Below are 19851 nucleotides of genomic sequence, written 5' to 3'. Positions count from 1 at the left end.
GTCTAAGAACATCGCTTTACTGTAAATTGTCGTAGCAGTTGTTCACGTTCTGTATTTGGTTATGTCTTCTGTTATGTGTTATACACTGATTGACAAGAGTCAAGGGATACGTCCTGATCTTGTGTCGGAGCTCTTTTTACCGGCGTAGTGTCCGCTCCCGGTAGCTGAGTGGTCAGCGCGACAGAATGTCAGTCCTAAGGGCCCGGATTCTACATCTACGTGATTACTCTGCTATTCACAATAAAGTGCCTGGCAGAGGGTTCAATGAACCACCTTCATGCTGTCTCCCTACCGTTCCACTCTCGAACGGCCCGCGGGAGAAACGAACACTTACATTTTTCCGTGCGAGACCTGATTTCTCCTATTTTATCGCGATGGTCATTTCTCCCTATGTAGGTGGGTGCCATCGGAATGTTTTTGCAAAACTGGTGATTGAAATTTCATGAGAAGATCCCGTCGCAACGAAAAACGCCTTTGTGTTAATGATTGCCACTTCAATTCACGTATCATGTCTATGACACTATCTCCCCTATTTCGTGATAATAAAAACGAGCTGTCCTTCTTTGTACGTTTTCGATGTCATCCGTCAGTCCCACCTGATGCGCATCCCACACCGCACAGCAATACTCCAGAATAGGGCGGGCAAGCGTAGTGTAAGCAGTCACTTTGGTAGATCTGTTGCACCTTCTAAGTGTTCTGCCAAAGATTCGCAGTCTTTGGTTCTTATCCCGGCTGGATCTGAGATTTTCTCCGCATACGGACTGGGTCTTGTGTTGCCCTAGTCATCATCATCCTTTCATCCCCATCGACGCGCAAGTCGCCGAAGTGGCGTCAAATCGAAAGACTTGCACCCGTCGAACGGTCTACCTGACGGGAGACCCTAGTCAGACGACTATTTTTCCGGAATAGTGCAACATATCGACGTGGCATGGATCCAGTAAGTTTCTGGAAGTCCCTCGCATTATATTGAGACATTCTGCCTCTATAGACTTCCATAATTGTAAAAGGTTTGCTGTTGGAGGATTTTGTGCACGAACCGATCTCACGATTATGTCCCACAAACGTTCGATGGCACTCATGTCGGGCGATTTAGACGCCCAAATCATTCGCTCGAATTGTCAAAAAATCTACTTTAAACCAGTCTCGAACAACTGCGACCCATTTAAAATCCTATCGCTGTTTCGAAACATGAAGTCGATTAATGGCTATAAACCGTCTCCAAGTAGCCCAGCGATTGGTTCAGTAGAAGCAGAGGACCTAGACGATTCCATGCAAACACCGTCCCCACTATTATGGAGCCACCACCAGCTTTCACACTGCGTTGTTGACAACTTGAGACCATGGCTTCGTGGGGTCTGTCCCATACACGAACGCTATCATTAGCTATTACCGACTGAAATTGGGACTCATCTGAGTAGCCCATGGTTTTCCAGTCGTCTGGGATCCAACCGATACGGTCATGAGCTCACGAGAGGAGCTGCAGGAGCCGTCGTGCTGTTAGCAAAAGCAGTCGTGCCGCGGTCTGGTGACACAGCCCATTAACGCCTCATTTGGCCCCACTGTCTTAACGGATATTTTCGTCGTACGTCCAATATTGATTTCTGCCGTTATTTCTCCCATAGTTGCTTGTCTGATAACTCTAAGCGCCGCGGCTCTCGGTAGGTAAACGAAGGCCGTCGAACATAGCGTTATCCTTGGTTGGACGTAATGCCTGAAATTTGGTATTCGGGGCACACTCTTGACAGTGTGGATCCTGGAATACTGAATTTCTTTACGTTCTCAGAAGCAGATTGTCCCATGCTTTTAGCTGCAACTATCATTTGCAACTATCATTTGGCAGTTATAGGCTGGTAATTCTCGTCTTGTGGCCATAATCCTGGTGAAAACACATCAATACAGATGACAGTTCCTCCGAAGCAGTGCCCTTTTATACCTTGTGTACGAAATACTACCGATGTCTGTATAAGTGCATATCACTCAGTCACATCCATGTATAGTCCTGTTCTTAATAGAAATCTTATTCTGCAATAAACGTCTGTAGATTAAGCTATCCCATGACTCGTCACCTCAGTGATGTTCTTGCTTTGAATACAAATCTCAATTTGTAGTAAGCCTTTGTGCGTTAAAAGACAACGGTATCTAAACATACGCGATATCATGCCACTCACACTTGTGTTGGCCGGCCGTGGTGACCGATACTAATTCCACAGAACACTTGCAATTCATCCACAAGGATGCTTTTTTTTTTTTTTTTTTTTTTAAATGGACTTGTAGTCCGGGGTGATATGTTACAATACAGCATCACCGGTCTATTGCGGTCTAACTGTGTTGGTGAGGCAGTAAATTTCCACAGGGCAGTGACTGCGTCACTGCAATTCACTTTGGAGGTGTGGCGGTGGGACTTGTAGTCCCGTACCACCCTCTGACGGTGATAGTACTACATGAGCCAGGCAGAAAAATTTTGCCTAACATGGGCAGGTGAAGGTGTGGCGGTGGGACTTGTAGTCCCGTGGGGGTGCTATACGAAAATCTTTAAATCACCGGCGCGAATTTCTTTCTGCTTGATTGAGATTGTGATGGTCTTCTCAATCTCAGTTTCTGGTCGTCAACTGAGAACGTCGTACTCCTCAAGAGTTTCAAGGCAAAAGCCTCTCAGGTAATCAACAGCTACATTATTATTCTGCGTTTCACACGCAAGTGTCTGGCACACGTGTCACAGAATCGCTTTCAGACACCCAGTCGCCGTTTTAGTCTCGAATAGCAAGCGTGGAAAAATAAACGTCCAGCTTGGTCCATTAAAGCTCCGATTTCTCCTACTTCATCACGACGTTTATTTAGTCTATGTGTAATTGGCTATCAAAAAGATTCCGTCCGAATGCCGTTCTGTCCAGAACACTGAGGCTATCACTTCACCGACACACCAGGCTGCAGTTATCTGTTTTAGTACAACACCACGTCCTGTTACGTGAAAATATCCGTCACTACCTGCTGCACATTCTCGTTTGACAGGGATCATCGAAGCTTTAAGGAATTTTTAAGCGACCCAAGGCGAGATAATCGCATGGGGAGGAATCAGGATAATAGGCAGGATGCTCGGCTGTCTTCGTGTAATTTCTGCGTTAAAATATTTGCGATTTGGGGACGTGCGTTATTATGAAGCAACAGCAATCGTTATCGCAGTTATCGCGTAGGTGGCTTTCGACAGATAAGCTGCCCCATACGCTTTGTTCATTCTCCAATGGACGTCTACCGGCTTTTATCCTTTGGCAGCCCAGAAAATAAAAGCAGCCCGTTGATCCTTTCTCGACACATTTTCTTCAACGTTACCATAGTTCACGTATCCGCATATACCGCACGCTTGTCGGAATGCCACGAATGCCTTACTAATCCCTTGCCTACAAGTCCTAGTCGCTCTACGTCGCGTACTCGTATGGGCTGCAGCAACGCCCTCAAAAGAAAACATTTTGATCGCCCCTTATATTTGAGAATCAAGAAATTATTTTTAAATTCGTAGGAAAAATAGACGACCGTATTTTCTTGACTTAGCCTTGGTGCAACGTAAAACTGCTTTGTCTTAATCGTTTTCATCGCAGAGTTCATGGAACACAACATAATATTTGGGCTTTCGGAGCAGAAGGATGGTAATTGTAATTTCGGGAAGAGTCTATACCACAACGAAAAACATTGTTTTATTGTTTCCTACACCAACCTGCTTACCATATCCATCACATTCACTCCCCTATTTGGTGATAACGAAAACGACGTGTACTTCCTTCAACTCCGTCAGTGTTACCAACTGAGCATCCCATATCGCCCAGCAGTAGCTACTACAGAAGAAGGGCCGACAAGCGTAGTGTACGCATTCTGTTTAGTAAATTATTGTAACACGTAATTCTAAGTCTTTTGCAAATGAAACGCAGTCTTCAGTTCGATATCCACACAAAATCTTCTTTGTGGTGCCTCCAATAAATTTAGCTGGCAGTTGTAATCGCTATGTACTAGTATGTATGTCGCAACAATTAAATTTGCATGAATTATCTCGTTTGCGGAATTTCAACGGAACTATTTAGATCTCATGTCATAGTTGTTCCAAAGTTAGGTTCCGTGTCATCCCTCTTTTCTAATCACCAGATACGCTGTCTAAATCATTTTGTAGTTGCTTCTGACCCTCTGATAACTCTAATACATGGTAAACGTAAGCTTCATCTGAAACCAATCTAAGACGTCTCATCAGATTGCCTCGTAAATCATTTATACAGATTAAAAACAGCAGTGGTCTCTTTTTTCCTGTGGAACCAACTTCGATTTCACAGAGAGGAAATCGCGGACCCGTTTTTACATCTGGGACACTGCACTACAGATTACGATATGCTTCGCAGGTGTGGAGCCGCGCGACCGCTGCGGCCGCAGGTCAGAATCCTGCCACGGGCATGGATATGTGTAATGTCCTTAGGTTAGTTAGGTTTAAGTAGTTCTAAGTACTGGGGGACTGATGACCTAAGATGTTAAGTCCCACAGTGCTCAGAGCCATTTGAACCAGTTTCAAAGGTCAAGAGCTTATTGGATATGGAGATTATGACGACGTCCACGTTCGATGGATTACATGAAACATGAAACAAAAAGCACAAGTGGCTGATACGGATAGGAGGGGCGTGAGGTCTGCACACCGCTCTCCCATTGGTATGATGGTTTTCTACATGAAACAATAAACAGACCTATATTAGGATAGTTCCACACACGACACACCTGCATACGGCACAAGAAGAACTTATATTATGGTACATCTCATTTAATTTGTCTTCATCTCATAATGTGTGTATGAAATCTTATGGGACTTAACTGCTAAGGTCATCATTCCCTAAGCATACACACTACTTAACCTAAAATATCCTAAGGACAAACAGGAGGTCCGCAGCTCGTGGTCGTGCGGTAGCGTTCTCGCTTCCCACGCCCGGGTTCCCGGGTTCGATTACCGGCGGGGTCAGGGATTTTCTCTGCCTCGTAATGACTGGGTGGTGTGTGCTGTCCTTAGGTTAGTTAGGTTTAACTAGTTCTAAGTTCTAGGGGACTGATGACCATAGATGTTAAGTCCCATAATGCTCCGAGCCATTTTTGAACCTAAGGACAAACACACACACCGATGCTCGAGGGAGGACTCGAACCTCCGCCGGGACCACCCACACAGTCCACGTCTGCAGCGCCTTAGACCGCTCGATTCATCTCATAATAATCGTTAATACCTGCAGCAGAGTTTATTTACAAGAAATTCTCTTGAGTGTAATTTGAGGTCGAAAAATTGTGGTACGATCGTGACAGCCTTTGCTTTAACACAATTTATTGACGGAATATCATAGTAATTTACCAAATAGTCTTTAGCAGTCACAGACCTGTCTAGAAACAAATTAACACAGGCACAGTACACAGTGTCTCTGTGCATCGTTTTGTCGACTTTAGATCACGTCTTATTTACCTGTGAAATGTTAAGAATGCAGTTATTTGAAGCAGTAAACCGGCAACTATTGGGTTTAATGCCACAACACTGGGCAAGCCACAGGATGATTCGTGCCGTGCTGCAGCACTAACAGGTGCTTACAAATGCAGCGTTGATATAATGTATATTCTGGAAGCGTATATGACCATCGATTTCACAGAATTTGGCAGATTCCACTGAATGAAGCACCACTCCTTTAACTGAGTGGAATTGCCATCCACCTCGATAATATCGCAGGAGTTGTAAAAGAAACATTTTCTCATAGTTTAATGAATGGGCAACTGAGTTATTTAGTACCACCACTTATTACTGTTTCATCATTTATTCATTAGAAATATATAGGAGTCTGGTCACAGTCTCCTACTGTCGTTGGAGACAGCTTGGTTGGCTGACGTGGTAAGGACGTAACTACTTTTAAGAATGCCAAGAAAACAGAGTTGGAAATAATAAATTTACTTAGCAGTAAGACAGGATTATCTTCCAGGGCGCCATGCCACAGCCTGGATGGTAGAGCAACTCCTCGTCAGCAGCTGGAGTGGAGCGTGCGCTCATTTCATGATACTGCAGCACAGCATATCGTCGTGACGGCTGCTGCGTCATAGGGCGGGCGTCGACCCAAGACCTCCTTCTCTAGGTATCGATCTCCAAAACTACTCTCATTGACATTGAAAAGTTGCACTTCGTAGTCTCGTTCCAGATCCACCTGAAGTACACAGTGGCACACAAGGATCGACTCTCAACCTCGTTTAGAGGACAGTGGCCAACATCATCGGTGTTTGCCACAGAAAGGGGATGAGCAGCTGCAGTGGCCTTCTCTCTCGCAGGCGGATAGTGGACAGCATCCAGTTTTTACATGTCAGGCCTCCAGCAGACCTACAGTGTGGTGGTAAACTCGGCTCCTGAACAGTGTTGCCTCAGAACTTGGAATGCACTGGTATTAGGAGCATTGCATTCCCTCACAGTGGGTACCAGCAGGTGACCCAAGGTCTGAGGCTACGCAATGGGCAGTCGTCAATCAGAACTCAGATATTAAGCATTAGTGTTGGTGCCTCTCGTGTATTCTGCAGCGGTGTGGGTGGCAATGATACTTCGCTTTCAGCTCTGCCAGTGATTTCACCCTTCCGAAGGTCCGCTGCCTCGGCTCCTCGACAGTTATTGTTTTACGCAAATTAAAGGGTATAACTACTGCTTCTGTTGAAATAACTGAGTAGAGCCAGAGGAAAATATGTATATCGCGTTACATATACCTTTCACATTCACTTGCTTCGGTTTTACCAGGAATAACTGGACTTCATATGCCTGTACACCAGTCTGCATCATCCTACTTGGGCAGATCATAACACCTCAGGCATGTCTCTAAGTCTTCCGATGGCATTAGAGCGTAGCCATCTCTTCGCTCTGAAATTATTAATGCACCTATGACCACAGACCTGTACCCATTTGATATGCTACTTGAAAGGTATCTTTATCACTTTCTTCCCTCCCATCCGAAGGTGAGATCACCTAGAAAAAATTATACCACTCTCAGTTACATACATCTACATCTACATCTACATTGATACTCCGCAAGCCACCCAACGGTGTGTGGCGGAGGGCACTTTACGTGCCACTGTCATTACCTCCCTTTCCTGTTCCAGTCGCGTATGGTTCGCGGGAAGAACGACTGTCTGAAAGCCTCCGTGCGCGCTCTAATCTCTCTAATTTTACATTCGTGATCTCCTCGGGAAGTATAAGTAGGGGGAAGCAATATATTCGATACCTCATCCAGAAACGCACCCTCTCGAAACCTGGCGAGCAAGCTACACCGCGATGCAGAGCGCCTCTCTTGCAGAGTCTGCCACTTGAGTTTATTAAACATCTCCGTAACGCTATCACGGTTACCAAATAACCCAGTGACGAAACGCGCCGCTCTTCTTTGGATCTTCTCTATCTCCTCCGTCAACCCGACCTGGTACGGATCCCACACTGATGAGCAATACTCAAGTATAGGTCGAACGAGTGTTTTGTAAGCCACCTCCTTTGTTGATGGACTACATTTTCTAAGCACTCTCCCAATGAATCTCAACCTGGTACCCGCCTTACCAACAATTAGTTTTATATGATCATTCCACTTCAAATCGTTCCGTACGCATACTCCCAGATATTTTACAGAAGTAACTGCTACCAGTGTTTGTTCCGCTATCATATAATCATACAATAAAGGATCCTTCTTTCTATGTATTCGCAATACATTACATTTGTCTATGTTAAGGGTCAGTTGCCACTCCCTGCACCAAGTGCCTATCCGCTGCAGATCTTCCTGTATTTCGCTACAATTTTCTAATGCAGCAACTTCTCTGTATACTACAGCATCATCCGCGAAAAGCCGCATGGAACTTCCGACACTATCTACTAAGTCATTTATATATATTGTGAAAAGCAATGGTCCCATAACACTCCCCTGTGGCACGCCAGAGGTTACTTTAACGTCTGTAGACGTCTCTCCATTGATAACAACATGCTGTGTTCTGTTTGCTAAAAACACTTCAATCCAGCCACACAGCTGGTCTGATATTCCGTAGGCTCTTACTTTGTTTATCAGGCGACAGTGCGGAACTGTATCGAACGCCTTCCGGAAGTCAAGAAAAATAGCATCTACCTGGGAGCCTGTATCTAATATTTCCTGGGTCTCATGAACAAATAAGGCGAGTTGGGTCTCACACGATCGCTGTTTCCGGAATCCCTGTTGATTCCTACATAGTAGATTCTGGGTTTCCAGAAATGACATGATACGCGAGCAAAAAACATGTTCTAAAATTCTACAAGAGATCGACGCAAGAGATATAGGTCTATAGTTTTGCGCATCTGCTCGACGACCCTTCTTGAAGACTGGGACTATCTGTGCTCTTTTCCAATCATTTGGAACCCTCCGTTCCTCTAGAGACTTGCGGTACACGGCTGTTAGAAGGGGGGCTAGTTCTTTCGCGTACTCTGTGTAGAATCGAATTGGTATCCCGTCAGGTCCAGTGGACTTTCCTCTATTGAGTGATTCCAGTTGCTTTTCTATTCCTTGGACACTTATTTCGATGTCAGCCATTTTTTCGTTTGTGCGAGGATTTAGAGAAGGAACTGCAGTGCGGTCTTCCTCTGTGAAACAGCTTTGGAAAAAGGTGTTTAGTATTTCAGCTTTACGCGTGTCATCCTCTGTTTCAATGCCATCATCATCCCGTAGTGTCTGGATATGCTGTTTCGAGCCACTTACTGATTTAACGTAAGACCAGAACTTCCTAGGATTTTCTGTCAAGTCGGTACATAGAATTTTACCTTCGAATTCAATGAACGCTTCACGCATAGCCCTCCTTACGCTAACTTTGACATCGATTAGCTTCTGTTTGTCTGAGAGGTTTTGGCTGCGTTTAAACTTGGAGTGGAGCTCTCTTTGCTTTCGCAGTAGTTTCCTAACTTTGTTGTTGTACCACGGTGGGTTTTTCCCGTCCCTCACAGTTTTACTCGGCGCGTACCTGTCTAAAACGCATTTTACGATTGCCTTGAACTTTTTCCATAAACACTCAACATTGTCAGTGTCGGAACAGAAATTTTCGTTTTGATCTGTTAGGTAGTCTGAAATCGGCCTTCTATTACTCTTGCTAAACAGATAAACCTTCCTCCCTTTTTTTATATTCCTATTAACTTCCATATTCAGGGATGCTGCAACGGCCTTATGATCACTGATTCCCTTTTCTGTACATACAGTTTCGAAAAGTTCGGGTCTGTTTGTTATCAGTAGGTCCAATATGTTATCTCCACGAGTCGGTTCTCTGTTTAATTGCTCGAGGTAATTTTCGGATAGTGCACTCAGTATAATGTCACTCGATGCTCTGTCCCTACCACCCGTCCTAAACATCTGAGTGTCCCAGTCTATATCTGGTAAATTGAAATCTCCACCTAAGACTATAACATGCTGAGAAAATTTATGTGAAATGTATTCCAAATTTTCTCTCAGTTGTTCTGCCACTAATGCTGCTGAGACGGGAGGTCGGTAAAAGGAGCCAATTATTAACCTAGTTCGGTTGTTTAGTGTAACCTCCACCCATAATAATTCACAGGAACTATCCACTTCTACTTCACTACAGGATAAACTACTACTGACAGCGATGAACACATAACTATCATTGTATCGATTCTTCGATAGTGAAAAATTAAAGAAAAACACTTAATACATAATATAAACAGAACAAAATTAAATTATATGACTTCCTAAGTTTACATAAGAACAAACGAAGCGCAATATAGGAAACATCAATCTCAAATATTATCTATCGACGTGACGTAAGGGTGTTAGGCATTTTAGACGCACTCTGCTCACAAGTCGTCTATGTCTTTTTTGTTTCATGAGGATTCAGAGTCTCTACGGCAGATGCTGCTGGTATATGTAGCAGGGCATCAGAAGGCTAAATATGTCCGTTGTGAATTATCGAAATCTTCGTTGGCCTCTGGACTGACCATTGACAGGTGACGTGATTTCCGCTACTTGGTATGGTCCATGGTATCGGATCAGCATTTTTTTTTGTTTTACCTTTATCTGCATATGGGTTCGTTACTAATACCCATTGGCGAACCGTGTATTGCAGTAAATTCCCTGCACATTGTCCAATCTGCCCTTATCGTCCTAAGGCGGTCGTATTTTCGCGTTTTAGTTGTTGCCGCCGGCCGGTGGGGCCGAGCGGTTCTAGGCGCTTTAGTCTGGAACCGCTCGACCGCTACGGTCGCAGGTTCTAATCCTGCCTCGGGCATGGATGTGTGTGATGTCCTTAGGTTTGTTAGGTTTAAGTAGTTCGAACTTCTAGGGAACTGATGACCTCATATGTTAAGTCCCATAGTTAAAAAAAAAAGTTGTTGCCAAAAGTCTCGTAAGATCTTTGCAAAATGTGTTATTGATTCGACGTCGGATACAAGCTCCGGTTTAATCACTTCGAAAGGTAAAGGCATTTTTCTCTCATTTATTACCTCGTGTGGTAAAAGACCAGTAGTCGTTTACATTAGAGAATTGTACGCACCGGTTACAAGATTGACATATACGTCGCGATTTTCATGGTCACTGTTAAAAAATCAGGTCCACATATTTGAAATCATGTCATGAACTCTCTCTGTTCTCCTATTGGCTTGAAGGTGGAAGGGGCTTGTTCGCAGCTGGCGAATTCCGAGCAGTCGACAAAATAGCTTCATAAGATTGAACATGACATTGGTAACCTGCTTTGTGTTTAGTGTGTCCGGGACGCAGAATGTGAGCAACTAGTTATTTACTACCTCTTGAGCAACTGTAGTAGCTTTTTGGTCAAGAATTGCAGACATTACTACATAAAGCGAGAAATGGTCAATCATAAATGTTCAAATGTGTATGAAATCTTATGGGACTTAATTGCTAAGGCCATCAGTCCCTAAGCTTACAGACTACTTAACCCAAATTATCCGAAGGAGAGACTCACACACCCATGCCCAAGGAAGGAGTCGAACCTCCGCCGGGACCAGCCACACAGTCCATGACTGCAGCGCCTTAGACTGCTCGGCTCAGGTACTATCACTCGTAGAAAGTACTGCACAGCAAGCCGTCATGTCTCACAAAGAGAGTTTGAAATCTGAATTGTTGATAGTCATCATCAGCAACTTGACCCTTTCGTCATTCAGCGACGCTCTAGCCCAGTGTTTGTAGAACTGTAAGTTTTCTACTCAAACTTTTGCCGTTGGCATTCCTTTTCCGTATATTGTTAATCTCCAGCAAGGATCCTTCAATCCTAATAACTATTACAGAGCAGCGTGATCCGTCACTACCTTAAACTATTGGGCCATATAAATAACAGCAGAGATATGTAACACCATAGGTTACTTCTGGCATCCCTTCCTCAGTGGTGAAATAATTCTGCTCTGCTTGTTCAGCTGTCAGGATGCTGAAGCTATATGACACTCTTTACCATCTATATTCTGTCCTAGGACACATCCGAGAGCCTTACGATTAGCATCACAAAAATGCATATATTCTTTTACCAATCAGGGAATATAAAAACTGTCCTATGTCAGTGCTCTCTTTAAAGTGTCGAACGCCGTCTGACATTCGATAGACCATTCACATTTTGCTGTTTTCCATAACAAACGTTTCAAAGGTCCGGGAATTTCAACAAAGTCCTTTACAATTCGACGGTAATAATTACAGAGACCGATGAAATCTGCGACTATTTAACTTATTGCGGTGGCCCAAAACTTCGGAATGCTTTGTCCAAACATGAATTTATTCTCACCCCTTCCTTGCTAATTTTATGCCCAAGATAATTTAGTTTTGTGGCTGCAAAGTCTGCCCCCGTTGGCTGAGTGGTCAGCGCGATGGAATGTCAATCCTAAGGGCCTGGGTTCGATTCCAGCTGGGTCGGAGAATTTCTCCGCTCAGGGACTGGGTGTTGTGTTGTTCTAATCATCATTATTTCATCCCCATCGATGCGCAAGTCACCGAAGTGGCGTCAAATCGAAAAAGACTTGCACCAGGCGAACGGTCTACCTGACGGGAGGCCCTAGTCACACGGCATTATTATCATTATGGCTGCAAAATGACACTTACGGATGCTTAGCATTAGTCGTGCTGTTCTCTATCTCTGCAGTACTTCCTCCAAGCAACATACATCCATTGCCATACCTCTGATAAATCTGTTACGTTTTCCAAATAGACTAAACATTATTTTGGTTTAAATCTCGTGTGTACACCATACAGTAGTTTGTAAAGGGTGACGAGTGCATTCATGAGTCCGAATGAACATACTGATATTAGAAATGGCATCCTGGGACGGAGAAATTCGTTTTTGATCGATCCTCTGGCGCTACTACTATTTGGTGATATTCACCCTCGAGATCCACCGTACAGAGATAGTTGCATTGACCCAAGTTGTCGTGAGTCCTTCTTATGTTTGATATCGGATATGCGTCGCTTGTTGTTTCTTGCGTTCAGGTATCGGTAGTCACATCAAAATCAGTATTTTTTAGTGCCATCTGCTGACTTTTTGTGGACTAAAATAACGGTGACACCCACGGACTATCACAATGCTCAATCACACCGTCATCTAGCTGCTGGTCGCTAAATTCTTCCATTATTGTGTACATACACTTCGGAATTCGCTATGGGTTCTTGTACTCAGGAGCATTATTCCTTGTTGGTATTCATATGTTGGACGAGTGGCGTTGCTGGTAACGGACCACTCGCATTAAACATATCCGTGATCCGCAGGAACAAAGCATCCGTTACTTCTCTATCATTTCTCTGTTCATACACTCCTGGAAATGGAAATAAGAACACCGTGAATTGCCCCAGGAAGGGGAAACTTTATTGACACATTCCTGGGGTCAGATACATCACATGATCACACTGACAGAACCACAGGCACATAGACACAGGCAACAGAGCATGCACAATGTCGGCACTAGTACAGTGTATATCCACATTTCGCAGCAATGCAGGCTGCTAATCTCCCATGGAGACGATTGTAGAGATGCTGGATGTAGTCCTGTGGAACGGCTTGCCATGCCATTTCCACCTGGCGCCTCAGTTGGACCAGCGTTCGTGCTGGACGTGCAGACCGCGTGAGACGACGCTTCATCCAGTCCCAAACATGTTCAATGAGGGACAGATCCGGAGATCTTGCTGGCCAGGGTAGTTGACTTACACCTTCTAGAGCACGTTGGGTGGCACGGGATACATGCGGACGTGCATTGTCCTGTTGGAACAGCAAGTTCCCTTGCCGGTCTAGGAATGGTAGAACGATGGGTTCAATGACGCTTTGGATGTACCGTGCACTATTCAGTGTCCCCTCGACGATCACCAGTGGAGTACGGCCAGTGTAGGAGATCGCTCCCCACACCATGATGCCGGGTGTTGGCCCTATGTGCCTCGGTCGTATGCAGTCCTGATTGTGGCGCTCACCTGCACGGCGCCAAACACGCATACGACCATGATTGGCACCAAGGCAGAAGCGACTCTCATCGCTGAAGACGACACGTCTCCATTCGTCCCTCCATTCACGCCTGTCGCGACACCACTGGAGGCGGGCTGCACGATGTTGGGGCGTGAGCGGAAGACGGCCTAACGGTGTGCGGGACCGTAGCCCAGCTTCATGGAGACAGTTGCGAATGGTCCCCGCCGATACCCCAGGAGCAACAGTGTCCCTAATTTGCTGGGAAGTGGCGGTGCGGTCCCCAACGGCACTGCGTAGGATCCTACGGTCTTGGCGTGTATCCGTGCGTCGCTGCGGTCCGGTCCCAGGTCGACGGGCACGTGCACCTTCCGCCGACCACTGGCGACAACATCGATGTACTGTGGAGACCTCACGCCCCACGTGTTGAGCAATTCGGCGGTACGTCCACCCGGCCTCCCGCATGCCCACTATACGCCCTCGCTCAAAGTCCGTCAACTGCACATACGGTTCACGTCCACGTTGTCGCGGCATGCTACCAGTGTTAAAGACTGCGATGGAGCTCCGTATGCCACGGCAAACTGGCTGACACTGACGGCGGCGGTGCACAAATGCTGCGCAGCTAGCGCCATTCGACGGCCAACACCGCGGTTCCTGGTGTGTCCGCTGTGCCGTGCGTGTGATCATTGCTTGTACAGCCCTCTCGCAGTGTCCGGAGCAAGTATGGTGGGTCTGACACACCGGTGTTAATGTGTTCTTTTTTCCATTTCCAGGAGTGTATTTCTGCGTACAAAGCTGTCTGATTTATCTAGTTCTTCGTTGGTTGCCAATAGCTCTGTAGTATAAACAGATCTTTAGGTAGGTCCGTATCCGTGGACACCCAGATCAACTTCCCTGTACTTCGCGGTATCGTATGACGCGAACTGATATTTAGTGCATGTGTGCTTAGTTTATTGCGTACCACCTCATGATAGTTGAATCTTGTGACAATCTAACAGTTGTAGCTATAGTCCCTAGCGGAAAGAATGTCCCTCAGGTTCGACAGTACGCTGTAGAGATCAATTTTTGGGTGATGTTCTGTAAGAACGTCGAGATTCACAAACTCACGATACTTCTCATCAAAACCGGCGATGCTTCTAAAGGCATTATTCCCTACTCCTTGTAAGCTATACTGCGGAGATAGCAGCCTCCTTCTGCCCAAGAGATCAGGACTGACAACTGACACCTGAGGCTCTGTGTCCACCAGAAATTTATGTTCCGTACCATTTACCTTGCAAACAACACTCCACATCTGTCCCTACATACCTTTCTGCAGTCTCGTTTTCTACTGGGTATATTGACCGACGAATTAGGTGCCACCGTTCCCATTTAAACACAGATTATTAGTACGTTGCTCGCTCTGTGCTTTCTTCCGACAATCACGCGCTTCATGGCCCTCCTTCCCACATTCATAACATTCGGACTGATAACATTGTTTCCTTAGGTGGCCCGTGCCCCCACATCTAAAATGCATCACTTCAGAAGAAAAAACGCTGCGATCTCTTTCTCTCTGTGCAGCTTTGCCAATTCCCTCCAATTGCGTAGCGATCCTTATGGCACCAGATGAGTTACTTGGATTCTCTATTCTGATTCTGCTTGACATATTAGCAGAAATATCACTCAGAAAAAATCTAGAACCCTGTTCTTCAAGCGGAATCACCCTAGCGGCCTCCACATTCTGCGGTATTTCATAAATTTGGGAGTTCAGTTTCCTAATCCTCTCGGGTTCCACTGATTCGCCGTGCTTCTGCAATAGTCCTTTGAGTTATTCTACTTAAAAAAAAAAAGTCTACCACTGTTCTGCTTTCGATAGCGCCTATTAGACCATTAGCAAGTTCACCGAAAGTTTGGGCCTTACTGAGGGTCTCTCAGCCAAGCAGTCACGTTTTGATATCGATATTCCCCGCTCGTTATCAATCTCTCTGGCCGCAGTAGCTTCTCGAGCGGTTTGTAGCCTGCAGAGGACAGTCTGTGGTTCAGAATTTAAGCGCTCTCGAAGTGACGGGCTGTCAACCGGCGTGTTTGACACCAGCTGGATTGAACGCTATGACCCTGTAGCCGACATTATCCCTAGTCAGGTGCTGGAAGATGCGATTCTAGTCGCTGCGGTTTTGTTGAGACTGAGTGTCGGCTGCGGCTGTGGGGATTGCTTGCTGCAAAAACCATCTTCCACGATGCATGGAACCCGACTTGTCCCCAGCATCTGAATTTGCAAGAAGTTTCCAAAGCCAAAGATTGAGAAGGGTATTGCTAGATTTGTCGGGATGACCAACTTCTTCTGCAAATTTGTCCAGAATTTTGCACAGCTGGATGTACCCCCTAATCAACTAAGGGGGAAGGCTGAGAAATTTGTTTGGGGACAATCCCAGGAAGCATCCTTCGACGTTCTGAAGGTGAAAACGATGGAGAAATACACCCAACTGGCTATGCTCTGATATCTTTGTCTCCGCAGGAAAGATGTATTCTCTTCACGATATACAGGCGTTGGTGGCGTTATTCGGGTTGCAGCGTTTCAAGTTTTACCTTGAACATCAATTGTTCTGTTTGGAAATTGACAGCCAAGTGTTGTCGCTGGTTCTGGTTCAAATGGCTCTGAGCACTATGGGACTTAACATCTATGGTCATGAGTCCCCTAGAAATTAGAACTACTTAAACCTAAGTAACCTAAAGACATCACACAACACCCAGTCATCACGAGACAGAGAAAATCGCTGACCCCCACCGGGAATCGAACCCGGGAATCAGGGCGCGGGAAGCGAGAACGCTACCGCACGACCACGAGCTGCCGCTGGTTCTGGCCTGGCCTTTCAAGAGGGGATGTGTAGGTAAGTGGGCGGTAAGAATTTTGGCCTTCCGTTTTCAGGTGTGTCAAAACAAGGAATTCGATAATCAAGTGGCCGATGCCTTAAGTAGGATGATATCTGAAGACGAATTGGGTGAATATAGCAAATGTGACGAGAATATGTTTGTGTGGGAGCAGTGTTCGAGGAGATTCCCTGGTTGTTTGGAAACGTGGAAACGTGGGTGAACCTATGAAGATTCTTAGTTAGCTCCGGGAGAGCAGCAGTTGTGTGAAGGTAGAGAGGTTCCGGGATATTGCATTAAGAAGGGGATTCCTTGTTTTCGTAGTCGCTACCACGACAAAGGCAAGTTGTGTCTGACAAAGTAGTTGGTTCCTGCCTTATTCCAGGACTTTCAAAAGACCGTGTGTGGGAGGTCATTAGGATGTACGATGCAGATGAAGCAACATCTAACCTGGTGTACCTTCAATGAAGATGTCCGGAAGTTAGTAGGCCAGTGCCAAGAATGTTGTAAGACTAACCCTATGCAACACGCGCAAAGGGGTTCTAGCTTCGACCTGGACGGCAAACCCTGTGAACAAAATATTTGTCGATTATCTTGGCATGGAAATAGTGATGGTTGCTGTCTTTTCTAGATTTGTGGGGCTAATGCCGAGCACGTCAGCGATCTCGGGAACTACGATTGAGCTTTTGACTCGGATATTTGTTGTGTATGGCCCTCACAAAGAAATGGTGAGTGATAATGCGCTGGCGTTTGTGTCTAAAGATTTAAAGAGGTTCTGTTTTTGTAGTGGGATATCTCACGCAACCACCATCCCCTAATACACCAGCCGTCGTTTATAGACTGAGTGAACCGTAATTTGAAGTCGGTACTTACCATCTTTCCCTCAGTCACACACGAAGTGTTGGTTAAATTTTGCACTGAACGTTGCTGTGCACGAGGTCCACAAGACGACCCCTGCTAGGTCGATGTTTGCTTACACATGAATTTGTTCCCTCTCTAACTTGTGGGAATCACTGATATGCTCCTAGAGCACTGTATTCCCGAGACCAAAAATAAAAGACTGGGAGGCAGAAAAGAAGAATATTTAGCTGGCGCATAGACATGAGGACGCTCGTTATAATCAGTGGAGTCACCGATCTTCTAGCCAGTGGCCTGCATGGTATTTTTGAAAAACTTCCGGGCACAAAGTAAAGGTGCTCAGAATGTCACTGCTAAGTTGCTTCAGAGGTTCGTGGAGACTTCCTGATCCAGGATCCAACTTCGCAAAAACTTATTACGACCCAAATAAGCCAACTCAAAGTAGCCGTGAGTAACCAGGATGCTGGGACAGAGTCGAGCCGTTCACTCACTCCGCCTTCACCTGTTCAAACTTAAGGGGTGAGAGAGAATTGTGCTGTGTTGGCACGCTTTCGTATCCATAGGTCCCGCTCCTTATTACACTCTCTGGCCGAAATAGCTTCTTGAGCACTTCGTCGCCTGTGGAGGGCAGGTTTGTGGTCCAGCATTTAAGCGCTGTGGTGGCTAGGAGGCGCTGTCGAAGTGACGGGTGGTTGAGGGGTGTGTCTGACAGCCGCTGGAGGAAACGCCGTGACGTCATGACCAACACTACCCTTGCCCCGCTTCTAAAAGTAGCGTTCGGGTTTGGTGGGATTGAGTGTCGACTGGGCCGTGAAGAGTGCTCCTTGTAAAAGCTATCTTGCGCGATACACGGAACTCGGCTTGTTCTTGGTACCGAAATTTGCAAAAAGCTTGTACCCACTGTGGTAACGAGATGGGTTCCTGTCTGCCAGATTCAAGAGACAGGTGCAGGGAAATCTGATGAACAGCATCCGTAGGTTTCTGATTCGAATCAAACTCGTCGTAACACCTACCTGATCCGTTAATAGAGCGGTTCTCAATCTTACGCTTGCATCTGCAAGAAATTACGGTGATCGGCCGACTGCCGTGTGCATGATAATGTTATGTCGCGCAGTGGCTATTCTAACTTGCCATCCTGGTCAGCTATCGTGAAATGTAAACATCTTCATTCACGAATACTTGAAATTATGTCACTAAGATTACATTTTTGTGTGTATGTGTGATTAAACTAGTGGTGCTCGAGCTGTCTGACTAAGTTTGGCCACCCGTATGATTAAAATTTGTTTTTTATTCCTGAACCAGGTGCTTCACGCGCAACATTCACCTTTTTCAAGTGTATTTACAGAGTCCATTTGCGTTTTACAAACGCGAACTGTTAATTAGTGGTTCGTATTTTTCAAGATAGCTTGATGTATATGTTGTTCATAATACGGGCCCAGATAAAGGTGCTTGGGTTCAATAAAAACATTTACTGAAGGCGTTTCTGGTGGCGATCGCCATCCACACTTGCGACAGTACAGAACTGAATTTCAGAGGAAGGAGGAGGGCGTGTAATTGAATGACATGTGGAGTCCAGTGCTGAAGAAAATGTGTACCAGGCTTCCACCAAGGGGTGATAGAAACAGCGGACGATAGCAGTTGACAACGCCCAATTCCGCTCGCGTGCTCAAAACGTGTGACGTCACGCTACTTGAAGTCATCTGATGCTTTTACATTGCGTTAGAAATTTTTATTTACTTCCAGTTTTCTTTCTGTGTGTGGGGAGGACATCCGATTGAATGGGTTGGCAATATTTTATTTCTCGTTTCCGTTCTGACGGGAACTTAATACGTGTACTTTTTCTCGTCATCCACTCATTCATTATTGAAAAGTAAATGTAACAGACTGCAGAGACGCGAAATAACTGGTTGCACGAACCAATGTCTGCAGAAATCAGTCCCACCAAAGGAGACAAGAAATGGAAATTCAAGCTGTGAAGGTTACGGAAAGATAAAGTAGCAATAAATTGAACTTATATTTGTCTTAGACTTGTACAGATAATTCTGTAATACCTCTCGTACGCATGTTTATCGATGAAAATAAATCTTGCATATTACTAAAAAAGCATAATTTTTCGTTTACCTGGTTATTTCCAGTGGGCTTTTTAGAGCCATAACTGTGTTTCTTCATTTGCCAACACATCAAACAACATCTCTATAATTATTCCGGTGTGGGACTACTTATACACATTTAAGGGAATTTATGGAAACAAAAGATATTTCAGTTAACATGTGCTATTTAAAGTTCTACATTTTTTTTCAAAAACTTTAGTCCGATATGTGCACGTAACGTATCAGGCATTATATTATTGTCTGCTAATTTACACTAAGTGGTAAGTTTCTTATCACCTACTGTGTAAACTACTCGGTCAATGTATCTCTTTCACTACATCAGTCCTTCATATGGGTAGGTTTTATTAGTAGTACGTGGTTATTTTAAGTCCTCGGCATTGAGTTTTATAGTTTTATCGCTGGAGGAAGAGCGCAGCTCATTCTGAGTTAGTTTGATGACTAAAGACTTACTACATTTTAGTTACTTTACTAATACAGATGGTTAATTGTGAAAGCTCTTTATTACTTTTTTTACAGCTTTCATCTATAAACATAGGTATTTACTTATATACCAAGGAATGAAATCCCCAGTTAGTTTAGTAAACTGCATTTCATTAGTCTAATTACTTTCAATTGCATT

This window comes from Schistocerca serialis, chromosome 5 (assembly GCF_023864345.2).
Source record: "Schistocerca serialis cubense isolate TAMUIC-IGC-003099 chromosome 5, iqSchSeri2.2, whole genome shotgun sequence".
NCBI lineage: Eukaryota > Metazoa > Arthropoda > Insecta > Orthoptera > Acrididae > Schistocerca > Schistocerca serialis.
This window is presented reverse-complemented; position numbering follows the sequence as displayed.